Consider the following 12,141-nt stretch of genomic DNA (forward strand, 5'->3'; position numbering starts at 1 on the left):
TTCTTGCCTGGGAAATCCATTGACAGAGGTGCCTGGCAGCCTACAGTCCATGAGGTCACAGAGTCAGACACCACTGAGTGACTAACACATGTGAGTTTATAAACATATCACATTATTTCTAGAGGCTTACTTGGGCATTGTAGAAAAATGTAAAATTCCAGTTAAGCATAAAGAAGAAAAAGAAATAAACACAGCCCAACAAATAAATAGGCAAGCAAACTAACAGAAACATACTCATTAATTACCCACAATCCCTTCTCTAGAGGTAAGGGCGCCTGGCTCTCTGGGCGCCTCACAGACGCTGCCGTGAACCCCTCCCTCCCCCTCAGGTCTCCGGAGATGATCTCTCTCCCTCTCAGCCTTTCCCAGCACAAGCCCAGGCATCGGATCGGGCAGGGGGCAACCTCAGGGAGCCCTGGGCCCCTTGGGGCCTGGGTACCGGGTCCCTTTCCTAGGGCACAGGGCCCCGTTGTGGCTGCCTGGGCTGGTTTGGAGTCTCGGGCCATGGCTGAGGCTGAGAAGCTGTCCTACCAGGGTTCACAGAGGAGGACCCCCTCCAGGTGTGCAAGACAGGCTGGTGGCCAGTGCCCTCGGGGGCGGCGGCTCTGGCTGGGTTCACCCCGTAGGGCAAGCAGGGCTGCAGTGCAGCGTGTGGCCAAAAGATGGCAGCACGACACCGCCTCAGGCCAGCGCTACAGTCGTGCTGCTGGAGGGGCCCGCCCAGCAGGGTGTGTGTGTGCGCCAGGGTCTGGCAAGGGGCCTGTCCTTTGCCCTCCGGGGCTCCCAGTGGGGACCACTGCTTTGGTTGGGCCTCACGGAAGGCGTGGCTCATGTGGCCTCGACCCAGAGCGACACGAGGATCTTTGCATTCTAGAGGCCTCTGCCCTGGCCTCTATCCCAGAATTGTTCGCTAAACCTCCGGGGTCATTTACTGTTTCAGTGCAGAACAGTCTGGGGTTTGGACCTCAAGTCCCCAGATGACTGTAGCCTTGCCCACCTGCCATCCTTTCTGCCAACCCCACCTCCCAACAGGTCTTCCCTGTAGATACCAGGACAAGGAGGGGAGAGGGGAGGTGGGCGGGCAAGGATGGCTAAAATCTCAGTTCCAGTCTTACTGCCTGGCCTCCAAGCCCAGTTCTACAACTTGCTTGTTGGATTACCTTAGGTAAGTAAATTAGCCTCTCGGAATTCTCTCCTCTTTGAAAGGAGGCAGTGAGAAGAATGTCGGGTTTTATTATTGCTAGCTGTTTTAAGCGCAGCTCTAAAAGACCTCCTCTCCTTAGTATATTAGAAATTCCAAAACATAAATTTTTGTTTAGAAACATTTCTTAGTGGCCTTATTTCTAATTAATCCTTGCGCTTGTCCTTTTCCCCCTGGTTCAGGACACCCAAACTCTACATCTTTCTGTTCAGTCATAGTTGTAGTTGTAGTAGGCAGTTGTAGTAAAGTTTGCTCAGTTGTATTTGACTCTGTGCGACCCCTTGGACTGTGATCCCCCAGGCTTCTCTGTCCATGGAATTTTCCAGGTAAGAATACTGGAGTGGGTTGCCATTCCATTCTCCAGGGGATCTTCCCAACCCAGGGATCAAACCTGGGTCTTCTGCACTGAAGGCAGATTCTTTACCATCTAAGCCACCTGCCGTTTACTGAGTATGGACATCATCCTGGTCACTATGCATACATTTCAATGATCCCTTATGAGAAAACTCTGAGGCACCACCTTATACACATGGGGCAACAGGAGCTCAGAAAGATGTAGTAACTTAATCAAGGCCACACAGCAGGGTCATGATCCTACCCAAGGAGGCCCAGTCTTGGACACACTTCCTCTGGACCCCGGGCCCCAGTGTGCTAAGTCTAGCTCCTTCCTGTTCAGTTCCTGGTCAGGACCCAGAGGCCCCTTCTCTGGGGTTCTGGCCTTGCTGCAAAACCCCGGGTGCTGTTGGTGTAGCTGTGAAGCTTCTGAGCACTGTGGGTGGAGGGAGAGGGCAGGACGGAATCTCAGGCTGCCCTTGGGTGCGTGTCCTCTGTGTGCATGGGCAGGAGGGGGACAGAATAACTCCCAGAGGCTGGTGTCCAGCCCGCCCGTGTCCCCCACTAGTGCTGACTTGTGAGGCTGAGGGAGCTGACACCCTAACAGCGCCTCTCAGACTCCAATGAGTTGATGATGTGGAAACTGGTTATTAAGTGTAATAACAGTGGTTTGGTTTTTCCACGGTTCTGCCTGTAAGTGCCTAAGTGACAGCTGGCTTGTGTCACAGTGCTGCATCCTAAGTGGCCTGAGGATGGGGCATTGTGAAGAGGCTGGGGGGCCCTCCCGAGGTGTAGGGTGGAAGACGACCAGGAGCTGCTGCTCCAACCTTTGTCCATCTTCTGTGGACAAGGCCTTCCAGGTCAGGTGGGAGATTGGACCTGACTTCTGGACCAGGGACTGGGCCAGATGGAAATGTGTAGATTCAGAACATCAAACCACATAGTCATGTGTCTCCAAACCCTCTGGATTCTCAGGTGTCTGCTCCCTGAGTTCACAGTTTAAGAACTGGATTAGAAATCTGGAGGCGTGGGGTCTAAGCTTTGCCCCTAATTGCTTGTGATCTCAGGACCATGGTTTAAGTGTTGGGGTTGTCCCCTCTGTACAATGAAGGAGTTCAACAGGGTTGATTTATCCCCTTAACTACAAGTGTCAGTGGATGGAGCTTGCTGTTAGACATATTTTGTCTGGCCCACACAGTGCTTTACATTTTCATACCAACATTTAAAATTCTAGGCTTTTTTTTTTTTTTTTAATTTTTGGGCTATGTTGCATGTAAAGTTCTTCCTTGCAAAGATCTTTATTTCTGGCATTTCTTACAAAAAAAAAAAAGAATTGGTAACACTGAGCCTGCATGCCTATATAGCAATGATTGGCTACAGGAATACCCACCTCAGACAGGTTTATATTCTCCACCACAGTCCCCACCACTCCCTATTGGACCCTAACACTGAGGTTGAGTGGAGGTGGCTATTTGATGTGTTACCCCTGATCTGCCTTACTCGTCTCCCTTCAGCACTTGACCCTGCATCAGATATTCACCGGCCCACTTTGTGCATGGTGTCACGTTTTTCATTTCAGAAATGATAAGTCAAAGAGCTTAGAACAGGGAACTGAGCCCTATATCTGATCTTAGTATAAAGAGATAAGAGACATCTCCATCATCCTTTTCAGCTTAAAAATTCTTGGAATCTGTAAGACCATGATTCTCTGATGCTCTCTCCCTGAACTAGAATAATGAAATATTTCATTTGGGCTAATCTCCATCTCCATGCTACAGTTTGAAAGATTGTTCCCTCCCCCCGTTCTCATCAGGCCTCACCTGACCCTTCAAATAGCTTAGTCTCCCTGGGCGTATATGAGGGTGGTTGTAATCTCACCAGGTACTCTCTGCCTCAGTTTCCTCATCTGGAAAACAGGCTGTTGGGTTGTAGACAATTTTTGAGTTTTGAATTTGAGTTTTTCACGCTACCTGTTATTCCCTGAGCGACTTTGGACAAGTTACTTCATCTCCCTGAATCTTCTCCTCTGCAAAATGGGAAACGTACTGAATTCTTTTGTAGGAAGGGGTCTTCTGGAAATTGGGAAGTGCTTCCCAGGTGGCGCTAGTGGTAAAGAACCCGCCTGCCAATGCAGGAGACGCAGGAGATGCGGGTTCAATCCTTGGGTCAGGAAGATCCCTTGGAGGAGGGCATGGCAACCCACACTAGTATTCTTGCCTGGAAAATCCCATGGACAGAGGAGCCTGGTGGGCTACAGTCCATGGGTCACAAATAGTTGGACACGACTGAAGTGACTTAGAACATACAAATCGATAACTAATGTTTTTAATTTTGTAAGTGTTGTAAGCAACAGAAAATAAGAGGATGGCAGGAGAATAACGTGAAGTGATATGCATGGTGGTGCCTTGAAGAGAAACTGTCCCAGTCCACAGAGGATTCTTATATTGTGATTATGAATATAGTTTCACCAAATGGTCTTGACTGGAAGCCCAAAGGGGTAGCAACTTCTGAGACTTGGCGCTCTCCACCATCATGGATCCTGTCTCACTTCTGCTGAAGGCAACACCCATCTTTTCCTCCCCTCCAGGCTGGCTTTGCTCAGCCCCTTAGGACTTATCCCAACCACCCTTCTGCCACCTGCCTAACCCATCTCTATTTGCCCCCCAGTCTGCCCTTGCTTCCTGGGCCCAGATGTCAAGGGCCATTGAGTGCCCATCTCGGATGGCACCGAGTGGTCACCTAACGATTCATTCAATGGACAGATTATTTTCTGAGCCCCTGCCATGTGCCAGACACATGTGCAATGTACAGAATAGGTTCCGTTCGGGGAATTGGTGTTAGAGTGATAAATAAGACCAATGAAGTCCTTGGTTTGTGGAGCTTATAGTGGGAGGAGACAGACGTAATATACAAGCAAATAAATGAGTACAAATGCTGAGACAATGTATAAAAAATATTTATCTTTATTTGGCTGCATCAGATCTTAGTTGCAGCATGCAGGTTTTTAGTCTTCATTGCGGCATGTGGGATCTTTAGGTGTGGCATGTGAACCCTTTAGTTATGGCATGTGGGATCTAGTTCCCTTACCAGGGATCAAACCTGGGCCCCCTGCACTGGGAGCAAGGCATCTTAGCCCCTGGACCACCAGGGAAGTCCCCTGAGGTAATTTAGATAGTTATAGGTCCCATGAGGGCTTCCTGAGTGGTGCTAGAGGTAAAGAACTACCCCCCCCCCACCCCCTGTCAATACAGGAGAGGCAAGAGATACAGGTTCGATCCCTGGGTCAGGAAGATCCCCTGGAGGAGGGCATGGCAACCCACTCCAATATTCTTGCCTGGAGAATCCCCAGGGACAGAGGAGCCTGGTGGGCTACAGTCCATGGGGTCACAAAGGGTTGGACACGACTGAAGCGATTGAGCATGCATGTACAGGTCCCATGAAGGAAATAAAGCAGAGAAAACATGCTGCAGATTAATGGGGTGGTTGGGAATAGGTGGTCGGGAGGCTTCTTGGATAAGCAGCTACGTGAGCTGCGACCTGGATGGTGGAATGAAGCAGCCAGGGAAAAGCAGAAGGAGATATGTTCCAGGCAGAGGGAATGAGCTTGGCTTGTGCAGGCTCCTGAATTAACTGATGCAGAACAGAGAGGGAAAGTTCCTTGTACAAGGTTGCGCAGCCAGTCAGCAGCATCAGAGCAGGACTGAAACCCTGTTCTCCAGACTCCCAGGCCAGTGCTCGGCCAGTGCAGCCCTTATTTCTTCTTAATGAAATGTCAGCTTCTCAAGGCAAGGCTGGGCCTCTAGTGAACTCCCCACCTGTCAGTCATCTTTCTGCACCCCAGCCAGGGGCCTCCTGTGCCCCGCTCTCCATCCCAGGGCAGCCATGACTGCTCCAGCCCCGCCCTCTGGAGGTAAAAGGGACAGGCAAACGCAGACGGAAAGCAGAGTGGCCAAGTGGTTCCTGCCATTAATTGCTAAGCGCAATAAACCCAGCGGAATCCCAGCCTTATAATGGCCTCGTTTAATTAATGCTAAATGACTGTGGGACCCGTATGGATTTATACATTAGATCCACATTAACACCAAATCGTTTGATCACGAATAACTGTTAAAATAATGAACACAGGCGCTTTACAACTAGATGAGAAGGATGGGACTCAGCCTCGCCCAGCCTTGCAGGGAGCAAAGCTCTCTTCTCAAGTTTCTGCCTCCTTGCTTCCTTTCCCTCCCTCTTGTTCTGAAAGTTGTTATTTCTGAAAGGCATATATTGAGCCGTCTGTGTGCCAGGCATTGTGTTGGCACTGTGTGTGTGTGTGTGTGTTTTATAAAACTGCCCTCCTGGAGCTTGCCGTTTAGATGAGGAGGTGAGGTGTGTGCTTGAAAATGAAGCATATTACAAGAGAAATACATGAATCAAGTATCAAGCATCTACTGAGTTCTGGGGCCTTATGAATATCTTATGTAATCCTCTCAATGTTGAAAGATGTACAAATCACGGTCACTTGTTATCTGGCAGATGCGAAGGTCGTCCTTGTTCATGATGAGTATGCTGCCCAAGGTCACCCATCTAGTTGAGGTGAAACTGCAAATGAAACCCAGATTGAGGCTCCTGAGCCCATGTTAATTCCGCTGCAGGGTCCTGCTTCCTAAGATACCTGTCTGGAGGGAGTGGTCCTCAACCTTGGCTGTGCTTCTGGCACTTCTGGCTGGGGTACTCTGGGAAGGCTCCATGGGGGAAGAGGGCTTTGAGGGGTGCCTATAGTAGTGTGCTGGGGGTGGGAAGCCAGTAGCTGGAAGTCTTGGATGATGGTAAAGGAGTTTTCTGCCTCTCCCCTTCCTTCATCCCTCCCCGCTGTCCCTCTTGCCCTCTCTGCTCAGATACTGCTTCCACAGTTTCCAAGTTCTCCTCCTTCTAGCTGACTCCACTGAAATCTCTTCCTGAGAATCAGGTTATTCAGTTCACTCATTGGGAGGGCCATGGGTCCCTACCCACCAGTCGCATGGCCTCAGGAGGGGATCACTCTTTCCTTCCCATTGTTTCCTCCATCACATGTCCCATCCCCTGGTCTCAACAAAGGAGCAGAAAGGAATGGCCCGTGAATGGATGGACAGTGATGAGCTCAGCAGGAAACAGACAGGACAGGACCACTTGCTGGGCATGGCCAGGGGAAAAGGATGCAGAGAGGCTTATTCCTCTCTGGGACCTCCAACCCCTAGAAGTCTTATATCCCTACTGTTTCACCCACTGTGCTGTGCCGCATGGGTCTGCCCTGAACAGGGATGTTAGGAATGTCCCTGAGAGGGTCTGACAGTGGACCCTAGGGACTCCAGAACAATTGGAAATGCTCCCTGATTGGTGAAGGCAGAGCAAAGATTTCTGCCCTTCATGCCTAAGCAGGTGAAATGAGGTCCTGGCCTAGAGATCCCTGTCCTGGGGTTTTGAGCTACAATAGGTGCTATGTAATATGTTGATGTCATTTCTACTTACATCTTTGGCACAAGCTTTCCCTTCCCTTTCTGCTCTTCCAGGCCAGCTATTACTTATCCTGTAAGACCCACCTCAGTCACCTCCTCTGAGAAGCCATCCAGACTTCACTGTGGAGAATTAATCACTTCTGTTTTGCATTTTCCTGGTATTTGGCCTAAGCAGAGCACAGATCCCTCTGAATTACATGCCTGTATGTATATCTGCCTCCTGGGTAGGTGCATTGTTGGTGTCCACTCAGGAGGGATGAGGGGTTGGAGGGAGCTGGGTTCTCTCTGACCAGAGAGTGCAGGGTGTGCCAGCCCAGGCAGAGCCCAGCCATCTCCATTTTGAGTGGAAAGAGGGGGAAAAAAAAAAGAAAATTAGGACTAGGGAGATTTCCCCATTCAGTGAGTCATGCGCTTTGGGCTTGTGTGTGTGTGCACATGCACTCTGAATTCAGAAAACTCTGTAAGCAAGTCCTGGGCAGGGGGGAGCACCTTCAAGAGGCCCCGGTTGACATTTCCCTGGGCTTGTCGGCTGGGCTTTGTCTTTGGAGTTGCGCTGTCAAATCCAGCTACTGGAGGAGCCGAGAGGACCAGGCTGGCCAGCAGGTGAGAGATGACCCTGTTTAACCATCCATGGCTCAGACAAATGGGCACAATATTTTGGGTTCCTTTTCCCTTAACCAGGGCATAAATCAGCTCTCTGGAAGGAGTTCAGAACAATATTTCGGAATTAGGTTCTGGAAATGGAGATGAGCCCAGCGGGAACCCAAGGACTGACCAATGGGAGCTCTGCCCGAGTGGACCCGAGAGTGATGTGGCGACTCAGCGCAGTGCCGCTGCCCCGGGCGCTTCTCTTGACTGTATTTTGAAACTAGGCTGAACATTTTAGACGTGATTCTCTAGGAAATAAGACCATTGTCTGATGAGACTAGATTATGGAGGGTCTAGAATGCTAGGATAAAACCTTTGTTCTTAGTTACTTAAGGCAAGCACCTGATGCATGTATCACAGCTGTAGTCTTTTTTTTTTGGCTCCCTGGGTCTTTGTTGCGACACGTGGGCTTTTATTCTTGCAGAGCATGGGTGCTAGAGTGCAGGCTCAGTAGTTGTGATGCACAAACTCTCTAGTTGTGACGTGTAGGCATAGTTGTCCTGTGGCATGTGGGATCTTAGTTCCCTGACCAGGGATCGAACCCACATCCCCTGCATTGGAAGGGGCATTCTTAACCTCTGGACCACCGGAGAAGTTCCCCTCAAGACTGTACTCTTTCTCACTCATGCCAAATATCAGGACTTGATCACAGCACCTTTCTTCTGTGAATCTGTACTTGTCCACAGAATTTTTCTGAATCAAATGCTCCAGATAGCTGTTACAACAATTTGATTTGGTACTTAATAAGGAAATCTATTTGCTATCTCTAGATCCAGGCTCCTCACTGTATGTATAAAGAAACTGAGGCTAAGGGAGATGGTATGACCTGCCCAGGGTCATCCTTAATTTAGTATGAGGATGCGACAATGGCAAATCTTTGGGCAGGGACGGGACATGAAAATAAGATTAATCCAGCATGACAGAGCAGGGACTAGTGGGAGGTGAGCCAGGTACCTGGGTGGAGAATTTAAAGAAACATCACTTTCTGCTGTCAACTGCATGCTTGCAGCACCCTGTGAATGATACCTCCTTAAATTTTGCCCCCTGGGCACCTTACTGGCCTCAGCTAGTCCCTTCCCTGGCTGGGAGACTAGTTAGAAGCTAACTTCTGCTGAGCCTTGGCATCCAATGGAGCAGTGACAGCAGGAACACACAAAAAACCAGGTCAAAGTCGACAGACGTTGTGAAGAAATAAGCAGCAGGACTTGGGGGCAGATGGCCATCAAGAATAAGAGAAAGGGGCGTTTTTGAGTCTGGAAGTGACCCTAAGAACGGTGGAACCCTGACAGGAACAGGGAATAGGGTTAGAGGTTACCAGTAGGCTTGTGATTTTGTCTTTCTGGTGAGTGTTCAACACTGGCCTTATCTTCTATTTTTCATTAATATTTTTAAAATGCAGTATAATGTACATAGAGAAAAACACATATACTGTAAGTGGGGAATTCTCAAAAAAAAAAAAAAAAAAAGAATCAAGCCACTTAGCTATTATCCAGGTCAAGAAGCAAAACATCCCCAGCACCCCAGAAATCCCTGTTACTCTCCTAGTCTTCACCCCACCCAGCCCCCAAAGGTAGGCAGTGTCCAGACGTCTAACACCATGCATTAGTTTTGCTTGGTTTTGTACTTTATATAAATGGAATCTCATGATTTGCACTCTTTTGCATTGGCCTCCTTTACTCAGTCTTCTGTTTGTGAGATCCATCCATGTTGTGAGTAATTGTAGATTATCCATTCTCCTTGCTGTATAATGTCGTGTTGTGTGAATATGCCATGATTTATTTACCCATCTGACTGTTGATAAGCATTTGGGTAGTTTCCAGTTTTGAGCTATTATGAATAGAGCCGCTGTGAACATTATTGTGCATGTCTTTTGGTGACAATATGTGTGCATTTCTTTCTTTTTTTTTGACAAGGGATATTTTCCTTTTTTAAAAAAATACATTATAAATGCTTTTTCATTTATCAATGTTGATCAAAGAACCCCCAAATATTGAGTCTTCTTCATTTTTCAGGAATTATACATTTCCAGAGCAGACCACCATTTCACATCTTTTTTTAAAAAGAAACATGTGTTTACTTGGCTGTATCACATCTCAGCTGTGGCACACAGGACCTTTCATTGCTGTGCGCAGGCTCTCTGCGTGGTGCTCGGGCTCCAGGACATGTGGGCTCTCGAGTTGTGGCTCGCAGGCTTAGTTGTCATGCGACATGTGGGATCTTAGTTCCCTGATGGGGGATTGAATTCATGTCCTCTGCATTGGAAGGTGAATTCTGAACCACTGGACCACCAGGGAAGTCCCAGCATTTCATATCTTAAATCCCAGGGCTCTCATGCATGCCTTGTGGGCCTCAGTTAATTGTTCACAGTGCTATTCTTTCTCAATGATGCTCTCATCGTGTGCTTTCTTGGTTTCTGGGCAGGCGCAGTGGCTTCTCTTGTGACTCAGATGGGGCAGGTAGGGCTTGTGGTCGCCAGACCTGGCATTTTTCACCCTGAAAGTAGCAGCTAGCACAGACACAGTAAACTCTCCAGCCTCTGCAAATTTATCTGCAGTCACTTCTGGCAGTTTCTCTGAAAAACCTTATACATTTCTTTTGTGTATATATGTATACATGGGAAAGGAATTGCTGGGTCATTGAGGGAGGGTGTATGTCTAGCTATGGTAGGTACTGTGCTGGCTGACTCCTGATTGTCCCCAAGATTATCTTTGGTTGGGACCTCCAAGGAGTGAAAGCCAAGGTGGGATTTGGGGTGCAAGAGATTCGCTGGGCAATACTTTGTGAAGGACAAAGAGGAGAGAGCAGGAGTAGGCAGTGTGACTGTGGGAAAGGAGACGGGGGAGGATGGAGGATTGGATAGGAAGAATCTGAGACCCAGCACAGCTCTAAAAAGGTGTTGGCTAGGCTGATGGAGAGTTTCCAGCCAAAGCTACCAAGAGAAGAGCCCATCAGCTGTGCTTGGCTTTGCCTGGGAGCAGTCTAGGGGAGGCAGGGCCTCGGCATGAATGTGGTTTTAGATCTAGAGGAATGGTAGCTGTGTTTCCCACAGCAGGAGACCTGAGCCATGGACATTCATGGCCACCATGTGAGAATTATGAATCCTGTGGGTGATTGACAGAAGTATAGTGAAGTGTTTAAGAGCTTGGGTTTTGGAATCTACCAGGCTGGGCTCAAGTCCCAGCCCAATCATTTGCTAGCTCTTTGACCTCTCATAGGTTGCCTAAACCCTCTAAACCTCAGTCTCCAAGTCAGTAAAATGGAAGTAATAATGACTAACTTATATAGCTGTTGAAAGGATTAAATGAAAGCATTTGATACACAGTAATCACTCAATAAATATTAATTGTTCATCATTCCTTCAACACATTTATTGAGCACCTATAAAATGCCAGGTGCTATTCTAGACTTGGGATGCAGCAGTGAGCAAAGCAGAATGAACATTCTAGTAAAGTAAGATGGACAATAAACAGACAAACAAGCAAAACATAAAGAGTGTCAGAGAGTTGGAACTGTGATGGAGAGAAATCCATCAGGTAGAGAGGGAGCCTCAGACCTGTTACCAGAGTGGTCAAGGAAGCCTCCCCGTCAAAAGTGACGTTTGAACATAACCTTCAAGGGAAAGAGGAGTCATGCCATGGATGGGTAAGTATATTCTAGGCATATGAAACAAGTGCCAAGGCCCTCGGGGTGAAATGTACTTGGCACACTTGAAGCAGCATGGAGGCTGGTGGGCCGCAGCAGAGAGGGGGAGACAGCAGATGGAGATGAGGCTGGAGAAATAGTTGGATCAGGAAATGGAAGGCTTTGTGGGTCTTACCCTGAGCAAGATTGAAAGTCAATATAAATTACGTAGCATCCCATTCCTCCAATTCTTGTCAATACTTCCTATTACCATGCTTGATTTTTCTACCCCAAATTATGGGCATAAAGTAGAATTTGCTTGTTTTAATTTCTACTATTATTAGTGAGATCTAATAGCTCTTTATAAAAGTTTTATTCATTTGAGTTTCTGCTTCATTGAGTTTCTGTGGACTGCCTTCTCGTATCCTTTGCTTCTTTCTATAGGGTTTTCTATTTTGTTGATTCAGAGTCTTCTTACGTGTTAGAGATAGTAATCTTTAATGATTTAAGACTTTAAAATATTTTCTATCAATATTCACTTGCTTATTAATTTTGTTCGTAGCATCTGCAGTAGGTTGAATAGTGTCTTCCAAGAAGTCATGTCACCTGGAACCTCCGAATGTGACCTTATTTGGAAGTAGGGTCTTTGCGCAGATGTAACTAGTTAAGGATCTTAAGATGAAATCTGATGACTGGTGTCCTTATAAGAAGAGGAGAGGACACAGAAAGACATGTAAAAGAAAACCCCGTAAAGACAGAGATAGAGATGGGAGTTATGCTGCCACATGCCAGGGAATGTCTGGGGCCCTCAGAAACTGAAAGGGACAAAGAAGGATTATTTTCTACAACCTTCATAGATAGCGT

The sequence above is a fragment of the Muntiacus reevesi genome, chromosome 9, assembly GCF_963930625.1.
Source record: "Muntiacus reevesi chromosome 9, mMunRee1.1, whole genome shotgun sequence".
In the NCBI taxonomy this organism is placed as follows: Eukaryota; Metazoa; Chordata; class Mammalia; order Artiodactyla; family Cervidae; genus Muntiacus; species Muntiacus reevesi.